Genomic DNA, 16,482 nt, shown 5'->3' on the forward strand with positions numbered 1-16,482 from the left:
GATCAGGTAAGTTTGAGAAACACTGCCTTATCATAGCTGTCTTATTTTCATATTAAAGAATAATCAGGGCTTCCCTGGTGGCGCAGTGGTTGAGAGTCTGCCTGCCGATGCAGGGGACACGGGTTCGAGCCCTAGTCTGGGAAGATCCCACATGCCGCGGAGCAACTGGGCCCGTGGGCCACAACTACTGAGCCTGCGCGTCTGGAGCCTGTGCTCCGCAACAGGAGAGGCTGCGATAGTGAGAGGCCCGCGCACCGCGAAGAAGAGTGGCCCCCGCTTGCCGCAACTGGAGAAAGCCCTCGCACAGAAACAAAGACACAGCACAGCCAAAAATAAATAAATAAATACGTAAATTAAAAAAAAAAAAAAAAGAATAATCAGGCAAATTGACATTAAAGTATATTTCCCTTTTATCTCCTCCTACTGTCTTAAACATTAGATGAGAGGATCTGATTTAAAATGATCTCATTTAAAACATGTGTTGGCAAATTACGTTGGTAAGTTTTCCAAGTAAAGCAAAAAATAAAATAAATTCACGTATTTATTAAGCAGACACCTCATACTACTTTTATGGAAACCTAGTAAAACCTTTGATGAAGTCCTTTTTTTTTTTTTTTTTTTTTTTATGACCTGGCTATTGTAAATAGTGCTGCAATGAACATTCGGGTGCATGTGTCTTTTTGAATTACGGTTTTCTCTGGGTATATGCCCAGTAGTGGGATTGCTGGGTCATATGGTAATTCTATTTTTAGTTTTTTAAGGAACCTCCATATTGTTCTCCATAGTGGCTGTATCAATTTACATTCCCACCAACAGTGCAAGAGTGTTCCCTTTCCTCCACACCCTCTCCAGCATTTATTGTTTGTAGATTTTCTGATGATGCCCATTCTAACAGGAGTGAGGTGATACCTCATTGTAGTTTTGATTTGCATTTCTCTAATAATTAGTGATGTTGAGCATCTTTTCATGTGCTTCGTGGCCGTCTGTATGTCTTCTTTGGAGAAATGTCTATTTAGGTCTTCTGCCCATTTTTGGATTGGGGTGTTTGTTTCTTTGATATTGAGCTGAATGAGCTGTTTATATATTTTGGAGATTAATCCTTTGTCCGTTGATTCATTTGCAAATATTTTCTCCCATTCTGAGGGTTGTCTTTTCGTCTTGTTTATGGTTTCCTTTGCTGTGCAAAAGCTTTGAAGTTTCATTAGGTCCCACTTGTTTATTTTTGTTTTTATTTCCATTACTCTAGGAGGTGGATCAAAAAAGATCTTGCTGTGATTTATGTCAAAGAGTGTTCTTCCTATGTTTTCCTCTAAGAGTTTTATAGTGTCCAGTCTTATATTTAGGTCTCTAATCCATTTTGAGTTTATTTTTGTGTATGGTGTTAGGGAGTATTCTAGTTTCATTCTTTTACATGTAGCTGTCCAGTTTTCCCAGCACCACTTATTGAAGAGACTGTCTTTTCTCCATTGTATATCTTTGCCTCCTTTGTCATAGATTAGTTGACCATAGGTGCGTGGGTTAATCTCTGGGCTTCCTATCTTGTTCCATTGATCTATGTTTCTGTTTTTGTGCCAGTACCATATTGTCTTGATTACTGTAGCTTTGTAGTAGAGTCTGAAGTCAGGGAGTCTGATTCCTCCAGCTCCATTTTTTTGCCTCAAGACTGCTTTGGCTATTCGGGGTCTTTTGTGTCTCCATACAAATTTTAAGATGATTTGTTCTAGCTCCGTAAAAAATGCCATTGGTAATTTGATAGGGATTGCATTGAATCTGTAGATTGCTTTGGGTAGTATACTCATTTTCACAATGTTGATTCTTCCAATCCAAGAACATGGTATATCTCTCCATCTGTTGGTATCATCTTTAATTTCTTTCATCAGTGTCTTATAGTTTTCTGCATACAGGTCTTTTGTATCCCTAGGTAGGTTTATTCCTAAGTATTTTATTCTTTTTGTTGCAGTGGTAAATGGGAATGTTTCCATAATTTCTCTTTCAGATTTTTCATCATTAGTGTATAGGAATGCAAGAGATTTCTGTGCATTAATTTTGTATCCTGCAACTTTACCATATTCATTAATTAGCTCTAGCAGTTTTCTGGTGCCAGTTTTAGGATTCTCTATGTATAGTATCATGTCATCTGCAAACAGTGACAGTTTTACTTCTTCTTTTCCAATTTGTATTCCTTTTATTTCTTTTTCTTCTCTGATTGCTGTGGCTAGGACTTCCAAAACTATGTTGAATAATAGTGGTGAGAGTGGACATCCTTGTCTCGTTCCTGATCTTAGAGGAAATGCTTTCAGTTTTTCACCATTGAGAATGATGTTTGCTGTGGGTTTGTCGTATATGGCCTTTATTATGTTGAGGTAGGTTCCCTCTATGCCCACTTTCTGGAGAGTTTTTATCAGAAATGGGTGTTGAATTTTGTCAAAAGCTTTTTCTGCATCTATTGAGATGATCATATGGTTTTTGTTCTTCAATTTGTTAATATGGTGTATCACATTGATTGATTTGCGTATATTGAAGAATCCTTGCATCCCTGGGATAAATCCCACTTGATCGTGGTGTATGATCCTTTTAATGTGTTGTTGGATTCTGTTTGCTAGTATTTTGTTGAGGATTTTTGCATCTATATTCATCAGTGATATTGGTCTGTAATTTTCTTTTTTTGTAGTGTCTTTGTCTGGTTTTGGTATCAGGGTGATGGTGGCCTCGTAGAATGAGTTTGGGAGTGTTCCTTCCTCTGCAATTTTTTGGAAGAGTTTGAGAAGGATGGGTGTTAGCTCTTCTCTAAATGTTTGATAGAATTCACCTGTGAAGCCATCTGGTCCTGGACTTTTGTTTGTTGGAAGATTTTTAATCACAGTTTCAATTTCATTACTTGTGATTGGTCTGTTCATATTTTCTATTTCTTCCTGGTTCAGTCTTGGAAGGTTATACCTTTCTAAGAATTTGTCCATTTCTTCCAGGTTGTCCATTTTATTGGCATAAAGTTGCTTGTAGTAGTCTCTTAGGATGCTTTGTATTTCTGCGGTGTCTGTTGTAACTTCTCCTTTTTCATTTCTGATTTTATTGATTTGAGTCCTCTCCCTCTTTTTCTTGATGAGTCTGGCTAATGGCTTATCAATTTTGTTTATCTTCTCAAAAAACCAACTTTTAGTTTTATTGATCTTTGCTATTGTTTTCTTTGTTTCTATTTCATTTATTTCTGCTCTGATCTTTATGATTTCTTTCCTTCTGCTAACTTTGGGTTTTGTTTGTTCTTCTTTCTCTAGTTTCTTTAGGTGTAAGGTTAGATTGTTTACTTGAGATTTTTCTTGTTTCTTGAGGTAGGCTTGTATAGCTATAAACTTCCCTCTTAGAACTGCTTTTGCTGCATCCCATAGGTTTTGGGTCGTCGTGTTTTCATGGTCATTTGTCTCTAGGTATTTTTTTATTTCCTCTTTGATTTCTTCAGTTATCTCTTGGTTATTTAGTAACGTATTGTTTAGCCTCCATGTGTTTGTCTTTTTTACGTTTTTTTCCCTGTAATTCATTTCTAATCTCATAGCGTTGTGGTCAGAAAAGATGCTTGATATGATTTCAATTTTCTTAAATTTACTGAGGCTTGATTTGTGACCCAAGATGTGATCTATCCTGGAGAATGTTCCGTGCGCACTTGAGAAGAACGTGTAATCTGCTGTTTTTGGATGGAATGTCCTATATATATCAATTAAATCTATCTGGTCTTTTGTGTCATTTAAAGCTTCTGTTTCCTTATTTATTTTCATTTTGGATGATCTGTCCATTGGTGTAAGTGAGGTGTTAAAGTCCCCCACTATTACTGTGTTACTGTCGATTTCCTCTTTTATAGCTGTTAGCAGTTGCCTTATGTATTGAGGTGCTCCTATGTTGGGTGCATATATATTTATAATTGTTATATCTTCTTCTTGGATTGATCCCTGGATCATTATGTAGTGTCCTTCCTTGTCTCTTGTAACATTCTTTATTTTAAAGTCTATTTTATCTGATATGAGTATAGCTACTCCCACTTTCTTTTGATTTCCATTTGCATGGAATATCTTTTTCCATCCCCTCACTTTCAGTCTGTATGTGTCCCTAGATGTAAAGTGGGTCTCTTGTAGACAGCATATATATGGGTCTTGTTTTTGTATCCATTCAGCCAGTCTATGTCTTTTGGTTGGGGCATTTAATCCATTCACGTTTAAGGTAATTATCGATATGTATGTTCCTATGACCATTTTCTTAATTGTTTTGGGTTTGTTTTTGTAGGTCCTTTTCTTCTCTTGTGTTTCCCACTTAGAGGAGTTCCTTTAGCATTTGTTGTAGAGCTGGTTTGGTGGTGCTGAATTCTCTTAGCTTTTGCTTGTCTGTAAAGCTTTTGATTTCTCCATCAAATCTAAATGAGATCCTTGCCGGGTAGAGTAATCTTGGTTGTAGGTTCTTCCCTTTCATCACTTTAAGTATATCATGCCACTCCCTTCTGGCTTGCAGAGTTTCTGCTGAGAAATCAGCTGTTAACCTTATGGGAGTTCCCTTGTATGTTATTTGTCGTTTTTCCCTTGCTGCTTTCAATAATTTTTCTTTGTCTTTAATTTTTGCCACTTTGATTACTATGTGTCTTGGCGTGTTTCTCCTTGGGTTTATTCTGTATGGGACTCTCTGCGCTTCCTGGACTTGGGTGGCTATTTCCTTTCCCATGTTAGGGAAGTTTTCGACTATAATCTCTTCAAATATTTTCTCTGGTCCTTTGTCTCTCTCTTCTCCTTCTGGGACCCCTATAATGCGAATGTTGTTGTGTTTAATGTTGTCCCAGAGGTCTCTTAGGCTGTCTTCATTTCTTTTCATTCTTTTTTCTTTAGTCTGTTCCGCAGCAGTGAATTCCACCATTCTGTCTTCCAGGTCACTTATCCGTTCTTCTGCCTCAGTTATTCTGCTATTGATTCCTTCTAGTGTACTTTTCATTTCAGTTATTGTATTGGTCATCTCTGTTTGTTTGTTCTTTAATTCTTCTAGGTCTTTGTTAATCATTTCTTGCATCTTCTCAATCTTTGCCTCCATTCTTATTCCGAGGTCCTGGATCATCTTCACTATCATTATTCTGAATTCTTTTTCTGGAAGGTTGCCTATCTCCACTTCATTTAGTTGTTTTTCTGGGGTTTTTTCTCGTTCCTTCATCTGGTACATAGCCCTCTGCCTTTTCATCTTCTCTATCTTTCTGTAACTGTGGTTTTTGGTCCACAGGCTGCAGGATTGTAGTTTTTCTTGCTTCTGTTGTCTGCCCTCTGGTGGTTGAGGCTATCGAAGTCCTTTTTTATAAACCAGTGTATTTCATCTTGATCTACTGCCCATTCAATTCATTTTTAAAAAGCCTCCTGCACTAAAATGATTCTTGCAAAAATAAATTTATGTGAATTGTCAGAAATTTATTTTGTAAGTATCTAGTTCTATCACAAAGTGAACAAAGCTCTTTAGTTATTTGAACTAAATTCAGATTAACAAGGAATATAGCTGTAGTATCTGATTACATTAAGGAAATTTTCTTAGTGTAATCGGATTTTATTTTTTAATCGGATTTTTTTCTCTTTCTGCGTGGCTATCTTTCTTTCAATGTTGACAGTGTGTCTTCATGAATATGTATAGAAATTGCAAGGAAAGCTATTTCACAGAAGGTTGTTTAAATATAAACTGTTATTTACTGAAGGATTTAAACAAGTCACTCAGTAATCCTTTACACAAGGATTTACAAGTGGGATGCCGTATCACATCAATTTGCAGAATACTTTATCTGAGTCTGATTTGTAAGAGAAAGAATCCATACAGCGTCTGAGACAATCCTTAGGCACCTCCCGCCCCCCCCCCCCAATACAGTATCCTGGATCCATTACAGGTATGAACCTTGGGAGGCTAACTCATAGAAAAATCATTTAAGCTCTCCTTTATATATTTATTTGCTTTTCCTGGAAAGTGAACACTGCCAACTTGGATATTTTGTGGCTATCATGGATTGCAGTTCTATAATGCCTTGGAAACGTAAACACTTAGGTGAGCAGGTCTGCAGTGTTTGGCTACGCAGGCTATCGGCTGCACGTGTCCAGGGGTGCCTTTCACATGGGCTGCACTGCCTCCAGTGCCCCCGGGAACACAGCAAAGTGGTTCTGCTAGCAGGTGCCATTGATGTGTGGATTTCTTGATTGTCTAGTATTTATGGACACAGTATATGCTAGGCATTGAGTGCTTTACGTTAGCTTATATCGTGCATAAAATAATTAAAAGAATATCCCTACATCTTGCTTTTTCCCCTTCTACTGTTTCTTTTTCCTTCCTTCTCTGTGGTGTCTGTAACCACAGACTACAATTTTCAGGTTAGTTCGAACAGTACTCCAAATATATTATCTAGCCAAAGCAGTTTTCATACATTGTTTCTTTTTCATAATCTATATTTTAATCCTAGATTTGGAATATTCTTTTTCATATTCACAGATTTCCTGAATTCTGCTTTTTCCATAATAATTTTTTTTCACTCTGTGCAAGGGATATGACTCTCTTATCATCACTATTCATGTCTAACAAGTAGTTTATTTTGTGTTTATAGTTTGTAGTTTCAGAAGAATTTCCCTCCTCACATTGTATGGTTCTTTTAAAATTGGCAGATGCTTAGGTCAGATATAATAAATTCAAAGAGATCAGAGACTGATTTTGTTTTTCCTTTGACAGTGAATTCAATGGCCCTGAATGCTTAATAGATATACTACTTAGTGACCATGCATTCGTTCATTCATTCATCAAGCACCTCCTATCTGCCAGCTACTTTACTAGGTGCCAAGGATACAATGGGTAAGAAAAAAAATTTTTTTAAACCTCGGATACATAAAGTAGAAAGAAAACCCAGGCTACTTAAACTGTGTCATTCCTCATATCCAAGGTCCCTATCCTGTCTGCCTTCCTCTCTCTATTTTTCAGAGTCATCTTATGTTTTATTTATCATGTCTAACCTTTTAACCTGTACTTACCGAAAGAAATGGAAAAAAGTACGTCTGATACCACTAGGTGGCGTTCTGGGGGGGGGGCTCCAAGGAGCTCCAGTCTCAGCGCAGAAAGAATTCAGCAAGAGGCAAAGTGGTAAATAAGAACTGATTTATTAGAATAGGGACACTTGTGAGGCTCACAAGTGGGTGGGTGAGAGGGTGCTTCACCCTGGGAGCTTAGTGGGATACAGTTTTATAATCAAAGGAAATGTAGGGAGAGGGAAAAGGCCATCTTCCTCATTCTTGAGTAGATGTCATGCTTCCACCATCAACTCCTCCTCCAGGTTGGGCAGGGGAGTTTTCTTCTCCCTACATCGTCAAGCCAGGACTGCCATGGCACTATGGAAGAATTATTTTAGGTTTCAGTACAATGAGAGTCTTTCACTTTGAAATATCACCTTTCAATAAATTATTGTTTTTTTATGTGTGCAGAGAGCATGTCCTAGGGGTCATTAACTTACTGAGCTCACTGGGCAGGATGTGATTCTCATGCCACCATTGTTTTATTGTTTGGGAGCATGTCTGATGCTTCTGTTGGATGGTTTTGTTGCTAAGCAGACCTGCTTGGTGGTGTGGTTAAGCAAACCTGCTTTCTTGAGTGATCATTAACTTACAGGGGTTTCCCATACTTTTTTCTTTACTTACAATCCCCTAGGGGGATTAACTACTTAATTACCTAATTTGTCCCTTTACTCTGTCCCTATCACATCTACCCCATCTTTCCGGAAGTGGAATCCCTTGTGGTCTTTGATATCAAGGTAATACTCCTCTCACAAAATGAGTTGTGGATTACTATCTCTTTTTTCTTCTCTGGAAGGCTTTGTTTCAGATGACTTTGGTTCCCAGATATTCCTTAAATATTTGCTGGAACTTGCCAGTGAAGCCATTTGGGTCTGAGGTTGGTTGGTTGGTTGGTTTTTATAAGAAAGTGTTTAATAATACAAGTGTTTAATAATACATGCATTTGTAAAAACAGTTATATTCCATTTTATTCTATCCTAATGTCAATTTTGGAGAGTTATATTTTTTCTAGGAATTATCCATTTAATCTAAATTTTCAAATTTGTGAACATAAGTTTTTTCAAAATAAACTCTTATTATCATTTTTCATTATAAAATATTTCCCCAAAGTTTAGTTATAAACTATTCAAAGGATAGTACAAACCAGCATCCTTTCAATAAATTCCTTTCCCCACTAAGATAGTCAGAATTGGATTTTCTTGCTTATAAACAAAATACCCTAATACAGGTATCATGCAGAAAATGGAAAGACACTTCTATTTAGTGGCAGCAATTTTTTTTAACAGACTTCCACGAGAAATGCATCCCTTCTCTTTCCTAAGTTATACCTGAAGCCTGACTTAAGAGGTCTGAGCCAGAGCTTCTTGTCCTGTTTCTTGTCAACACACCTGTAACAAGTATGCTCCCTGCAGCAGGAGCTGAACAAGTGTTGAGACAACTCACAGAAAGTTTCCACTGAAATAGAATACAAATGACCTAGCTTTGGGGAGTCACTACAAACCAGCCCCAGAGAGAGGAGAGAGAAACAGAGAGGGAGGGAGGGAGGAATGCTTCATTTTTGAACTACTTGCGATTCAGAATCCCCTTGTAGCTTTGAAATTTTCTCTAATGTACTTGGCATCAGAGTAGTGTTAAATTATATGATTTCTGTAATTTTTGCATACGTTCTTGGAAGATGAGGTTCATTTGCATTTGCAGTTTTTAATAATCCACTTTCCTAAAAGCTTTGTAGAAAAGTTATATGCATGGTTTTGGCTCCCTCAGCTGGCCATTCATATGTACTTTAAGTTTTAGAGAACAAAACCAAGACACCACTATTGAAATAGATTTGGGTTTTCCCCCCAAAGTTTATTGCAATTTTTCAATTTAACGCTTCCAAATTTATGACAATCTTTCAAGTTTTATAAGTACATTTTTATTCTGGTGTTTTTTTTCTTTAAAGTTATAGCTGAAAGCAAAGGCTACATTTTAGCAAAAACATCAAGTTTAGAAAATATTTCAGATAAAATGTGTAATTCCTTTATGTCTCTTTCTCAAGCTGTCTGTGATGAAGGTACTAGTTAAGCAGACTGATGCTGTTACCTGTTCCCATGGCAATGCATCCTTTGGTCAAATGAGCTCCTCAGCTGTCGCCACGGCAACCTTGTAACCTTTAGCCTTTTATTTATTTATTTATTTTGAAGTTTTGAATTTTATTTATTTATTTTTTGTATAGCAGGTTCTTATTAGTTATCTATTTTATACATATTAGTGTATATATGTCAATCCCAATCTCCCAGTTCATCCCACCACCACCACCCCACTTTCCCCACCTTTAGCCTTTTAAACTCACCACCTCTTCATCCTCTCAGCAATGTTTCCTCTTTCTTAGAAATGATAGAGGTTACCCAACACAAATAACTTTGACATCCTGATTATCTCCCCTGCCCCAAGTCTTCAGACAAATCTCTATCCTTTTCTTGCCTCCGTGTCTCTAGGTTCAGTGAAACAAGTTTCTCTCCTGTCAAGGACCAGTTGGTTGGAATGACCTCTGGATCCCTTTTCCCCTGATTCTTCAGGAGCCTCACTCTATTCATCGCTGTTATTTCTCCTCTTTCTTTTCTATATCTCTGCACTCTTAGTCTTTGTTGGCTTTCCATGATCAGCATACAGACATGCTTATGTCAGCTAAGGTTTTTCAACTGCAAACAGTTCTGGCTAATTTAAGCCAAAAAAGGGTTCACCCCATGTAAGGAAATGTGCAAGAGCTCACCTCGGGAAGAGCAGGTGCCAGGACAGCTCTATGGAGCTGGGGAGCAATGCACGGTGGACAGTGTCCTCAGGACCAGTTGCTGGGAGCTTAGCTGAGCTGGGAGAAAGAGCTGAGTTGTCAGGTGTCACAGCAGCCGATTAAAGCAAAGAGCCACAAAGGAAAGAGTTAAGTCTTTAATCACTTACTGCGATCGTATAAGTAAGAGGCTAAAACCAAACGATGCACCACCACCCCCAACCCCGTTCCTTTTTCCCCATGGTGGAGGGTCAGGTAGATCAGTGCAGTCATGGCAGGCACCTTACTGTTGACAAGCCCTGAACAAAATGCTCCTGCAGTTTTATGGACCCTGGGATGGGGAGGCCAGGGGGTGAGGACTAGGAGTGGATGAGTACTGGGTATTGAGTCAGAGTGGGGAAAGATGTCTTCAGAATTCCCTCCTCTTCCCGATAAGGAGGGCTCAGCAGAGGTCTGCCCAAGGCCTCAGATAAAGACACCAAGAATTGATGAATGCAAATGTGCAAAGCGCAGGTCTAAGAGGCCCGAGTCCTTGACTGCAACACCCCTCAGAGATTACAGTGCCCTGGCTGTGCACCAGTGTGGGGAGGGCAGCCTTCCCATGAGGCGTCCAGGGAGAGCTCTTGTAATGGCCCATGGTCAGGCCTGGAAAGTCACACGTAGGTTTTTTAACCAGGAGCCGGACTCATCACTGTGTGGGTGAATCAGTGTGTGGGTGAATCAACTCTAACCATTTTTTGTCCTGGTGTCAATCATTCCCTGGGAAAGTGCTGAATGGTCCTACAGTAGGTCAGAACCTTCCCAGATTAGCAGTCCCACCAAGACAGCATAGAGTGGGAGAAGGGGATTAGCCCAAATAAAATCAGGGGCTGTTACAAAAAAGGTGGAAGAGAAGCTAGGCAAGTCAACTCAACAGCCATGAGCTACCCATGCTCCCTTCTTAGAAAAACCAAAGCAAAACCTACTGTAGAAAGTTCTCTCTTTAAACCTGTGTCTATTGACCCCTCCTCTTTTCCGAACAGCCGAGCTTCTAGAAATACTATTCAACACTCACTGTGTCCATTTCTCTGTCACTTATTTACTTATTTCTCAACTCACTGTGATCAGCTCCGCCTACCCCCTAGTCAACCAAAACTTCCCTTGCCAAGATCTCCAAGGACCGCACCGTGGTTAAAGCCCAAGGACCTTTACATCTTTATTTTGGTTGACCTTCTCTTGGTATTTGACTCTGCTGACCATGCTCTGCTTTTTGAAATCATCTCTACCCTTGTTTCTTTCCCCTCCTTCCTCTCTGAGTGTTTTTTCCCAGTCTCTTTTGTGGTCTCTTTGTTATTCTTTCATTACAGAGTTTCTGTCTTCAGCCCAATCACACACTCCTTGTTAGATTCAGTCATTCTCCATCCCTCAGCAGGACGGTGGTTAGGAGTTCTAGGTCTTGAGTTAGCACATGGGGTCCAAATCATGGCTCTACCCACCACTCATTGAGTCACTGTGGGAAAGCCACTCAGACTCTCGTTGTGAGTTTTCTTATCTGTGAGAGTGGACCTGCCGACAGGATTGTTGTGGGATTTAATGAAACAATGCTTGCAAAGCATTTAAAACAATGCCAGGCACACAGTAAGTGTAGCTTGATAAATGGTGGCTATCGTTGTGTATTCAGAGCATCTACCCTGCCTTGTGCTCACATCAATCATGGCACTTTTTTGCTTTGTATTGTCCTTTTTTAGACCTCACATTAGTTAGTAACTTCCTTTTGGGGAGGACTGTGTTTTTTGGACACCAGATCCTTAGCACAGAGCTTGGCACAAAGAAGATGCTGGATAAAAGCACATTGGTTGAAGGTGAGTGACATCATGGATCACGTGTTGAGGGGAATGTGAAAGTAAAGTGGGAGTGGTTATGAAAGGTCCTCTGGGTTTCCTAGATGGTAACATCAATTCTTTCCATTAAGATGTCTGGCTATCATTTTTATTTTTTCAGTCCCACCTGACAAATATCCTGAATCCTTGTTCAAGTAAAATTCAAGAGTCTATCAGACAAAAACTTTTCCTTTCCTTCATCTTCCCATCACCATGACCACCTCTACCATCATCTTCACCATCATAATTGTCTTCAAGTACCTGAGGCAGTCATTGAGTAATAATCTTGATCAGTTTGTCCAGTAAGAATCCCTGTTGCAACTTAGGTTCCCCAGTAAGTGGAATCTGAGCTGAAATTAGCATGCAGGAAGTTGGTTAAGGAGGGCTCTTGAGTTCAACACCTGGAAAGGGGTGGGAAGAAAGCAGGATTTGATGGAGGGGGAGGGTGGGCTGTGATGCAGTCAGACCAAGCACTCAGCTGGCCCCAGGAAGCTCTGGAGCTGAAATGGTTCTTTGACATTGTCCCAGTTGGACTTCAGGGAGACACAGTGGTGTGCTGGAGTTGGCTCCTACTAGCTCTGGAGAGGAGAGATTGCATACATCTCTTCCCGAGTGTGCATTCATTGACAAAATATTGGTAGCTCGAAACAGGCCATGGTGGGAGCATTTACGTTATAGAAATTGGAGACAGGCTGCCCTGAGAAGTGTATGTGACCTTGAGCTGGGTGGGGTTCTTTAGGTGAGGAGATCCCTGAAGAACACTGACAGCTTAGAGCTGTCAGCCAGCAACCTTCCCAGCAGCTGGGGGAATATAGCCCTCCTTCCTGGAGGAGGATATGGGCTGCACAGCACAGCATCCCCAATGGTCCCTGTGATCTAGTCATGCTGCTATGAGAAACCACAGAGATGATGATATTTTTAAGTCTTATATGTGTCATTTTGACATCAGTATTTCCTTTATAATTTAAAAAGTTGCAAATAGTTAATAGGTTTTTTTTAAAAAAAATAAACCTTCTCTTTTAGAACAGTTTTAGAAAACAGAAAACTTGCAAAGACAGTACAAAAGGTTCCCATGTACCCCACACTCAATTTCCCCTATTATTAACATCTTAGATTAATATAGCATATTTGTTACAATTAATGAACCAATACCAACAAATTATTATTAACTAAAATCCATAGTTTATTCAAATCACAAAGGAGAGCCTCCTCGACTCCAGATTTAGAACTGAGAATGGGCAGGCATGTGGTTGGAACAATGAGGAAACGGGGAGAAGAGTCAAACAAACCCTATGTTGTTACCTGTGGCTCTAATGAAGCAGACTGGGGCCTCTCTGGCTATTTGGCTTTGTCTTTACTGATGCTATGCTGACAGTTTCTGGGGGATAGTAACTATGTCGTCTCATCAATTTGCTAATCGAAGCAAACGATAAAGAAAAAACCTTTAAAAATCCTGTGTAAATAAAAGAGGGGCAGTTACACTGAAGAGATATATGATTGCATTCTTTTCAAATGCAGGGATATTAATAATTTATTTTGGGCTTTTCTTTCCTTGAACACACAAAAAACTTAAGTAAATTTTGATAATGATTAATAAATTAATATTATTTACAAATTACCTTGAGAATGATGTTAATATTTGGGTCACCCAAAGTATTTTTATTGATATGTAACCTCCTTTAGTACCTAATACATATAAAAAAACTAACCTGAACATGTAACTAATTCACTTTGTTTTCATTACATTTTGAATAATGATTTTATTGTTTTTATTAAAATAATACATTCTCATTATTGGAAATTCAAGTAGTACAGAGAAGTAAAAGTAGAAAGTAAAAAATTATAGAAAATCCTAGCAACCAGAGATAATACTGTAAACACTAGCCAAACCAAATTCCGGTAATCTCTATATGGATATTTTTCTAGATCTCAAACTGTATGCAGTCTATGACACCTATATATGGCTATATAGATATAGTTTTATCAAAGTGGATAAGAGAAAAGAAAGAAAGCGAAGAAACTGCTTTTTAAAAAAATAAGTTGTTTCTTTAACAAAGTTATATGTGTTCCTAAAATATTCCTCTAGGGCAGGGGTCACAAACTCAAGTGCCTTTACGAGCAGTGACAATAAGATTCGTGAAGTATGCTATAGATTTCAAGTTGCTGCTATTGTTTTCAAAAGAAAAAATCTCTCTGATTACATTGCCTATGTCATCACTGAGTAGGTCAAAGAAAATGAGGAAGCAAAATATTTCCATAGTCCATTAGCCGTATTCAGTCTACAGCTCTCTAGATTGTCACCCTTGGAAAGATCAAGAAAAGATTAAGAAGTTACAGTCAATTTATTTTTTAAGTGATGTATTTCATTTAAGATAGCATTTATTGATACTGTGCCATGAAAGTTTAAGAAATCAGTACTCCTAAAACTTTATTCCACTTATTTTGTGCATTTTAAATTAGGTTTCTTAGCTATATATAAATTTTACATTTTCAAATATTAAAATATTTATATTTAATCTCATAAGCATAATTCCCATTTTTACTAAATCTTTGTTCTAAATGGATTTAATGTTCACTACATGCCATAGCACCTCCATTCCTGTGTTCTTTGTTCTTATTAATCTCTTGGTTGGCTTGTTTTTAACTATCAGTTTTCCCAAAAAGAACTCATGAAAACTATAACTACAATCATATTTGAGTATATCTGACTTTTGCTTTAATAACTGAATAGCATCATGGCAGGACAGAATGTACTTTTCTCAAAACTTTGTAGACATTGCTATGGAAGAGTCTGAGACTTGGTAATTTCTTTCCTCTTGTAAGTGACTTACTTTTTTCACCTGGATGCTTGAAGAATTTATTCTTTATCCTAGGAGTTTGATAATTTTACAAAAATTTGTCCTAGCATCATCATTCTATATCAGGTTCTTCCAGAAAACAATTTACTCTTTCATCAAAGTACAGATTCAGTTTTTCCAACATTGTAGGCAACTTGTCTTCTAGTGTATATTTGTTGTGATCATCTCATAGAGGGGAGATGGACTCCCCACCCCAAATTTGGTTTGCTATTAAGACTGATGACCCAAAATCTTGGAAACAGAAGGGAGAAAATACAAGAAACATTTAACAAGGAACTAGAAGAACTAAAGAGCAAACAAACAATGATGAACAACAAAATAAATGAAAATAAAAATTCTCTAGAAGGAATCAGTAGCAGAATAACTGATGCAGAAGAACAGACAAGTGACCTGGAAGATAAAATAGTGGAAATAACTACCACAGAGCAGAATAAAGAAAAAAGCATGAAAAGAATTGAAGACAGTCTCAGAGACTGCTGGGACAACATTAAACACACCAACATTCAAATTATAGGGGTCCCAGAAGAAGAAGAGAAAAAAGAAAGGGTCTGAAAAAATATTAGAAGAGATTATAGTCGAAAACTTCCCTAACATGGGAAAGGAAATAGTCAATCAAGTCCAGGAAGTGCAGAGAGTCCCATACAGGATAAATCCAAGGAGAAACACACCAAGACACATATTAATCAAGCTATCAAAAATTAAATACAAAGAAAAAATATTAAAAGCAGCAAGGGAAAAGCAACAAACAACATACAAGGGAATCCCCATAAGGTAAACAGCTGATCTTTCAGCAGAAACTCTGCAAGCCAGAGGGAGTGGCAGGACATATTTAAAGTGATGAAAGGGAAGAACCTACAACCAAGATTACTCTACCCAGGAAGGATCTCATTCAGATTTGATGGAGAAATTAAAACCTTTACAGGGAAGCAAAAGCTAAGAGAATTCAGCACCCCAAAACCAGCTTTACAACAAGTGCTAAAGGAACTTCTCTAGGCAGGAAACGCAAGAGAAGGAAAATACCTTAAAAAACAAACGCAAAACAACTAAGAAAATGGTAATAAGATCATACATATTGATAATTACCTTAAATGTAAATGGATTAAATGCTCCAACCAAAAGACATAGACTGGCTGAATGGATACAAAATAAGACCTGTATATATGCTGTCTACAAGAGACCCACTTCAGACCTAGGGACACATGCAGACTGAAAATGAGGGGATGGAAAAAGATATTCCATGCAAATGGAAATCAAAAGAAAGCTGGAGTAGCAATACTCATATCAGACAAAATAGACTTTAAAATAAAGACTATTACAAGAGACAAAGAAGGACACCACGTAATGATCAAGGGATCAATCCAAGAAGAAGATATAACAGTTGTAAATATTTATGCACCCAACATAGGAGCACCTCAATACATAAGGCAAATACTAAGAGCCATAAAAGGGGAAATCGACAGTAACACAATCATAGTAGGGAACTTTAACACCCCACTTTCACCAAAGGACAGATCATCGAAAATGAAAATAAATAAGGAAACATAAGCTTTAAATGACACATTAAACAAGATGGACTTAATTGATATTTATAGGACATTCCATCCAAAAACAACAGAATATACTTTCTTCTCAAGTGCTCATGGAACATTCTCCAGGATAGATCATGTCTTGGATCACAAATCAAGCCTTGGTAAATTTAAGAAAATTGAAATTGTATCAAGTATCTTTTCTGACCACAACGCTATGAGACTAGATATCAGTTACAGGAAAAAAAACTGTAAAAAATACAAACACATGGAGGCTAAACAATATGCTACTAAATAACCAAGAGGTCACTGAAGAAATCAAAGAGGAAATCAAAAAAATACCTAGAAACAAATGACAATGAAAACACGACAACCCAAAACCTATGGGATGTAGCAAAAGCAGTTCTAAAAGGGAAGTTTATAGCA

Source organism: Eschrichtius robustus, chromosome 2 (assembly GCF_028021215.1).
Source record: "Eschrichtius robustus isolate mEscRob2 chromosome 2, mEscRob2.pri, whole genome shotgun sequence".
NCBI lineage: Eukaryota > Metazoa > Chordata > Mammalia > Artiodactyla > Eschrichtiidae > Eschrichtius > Eschrichtius robustus.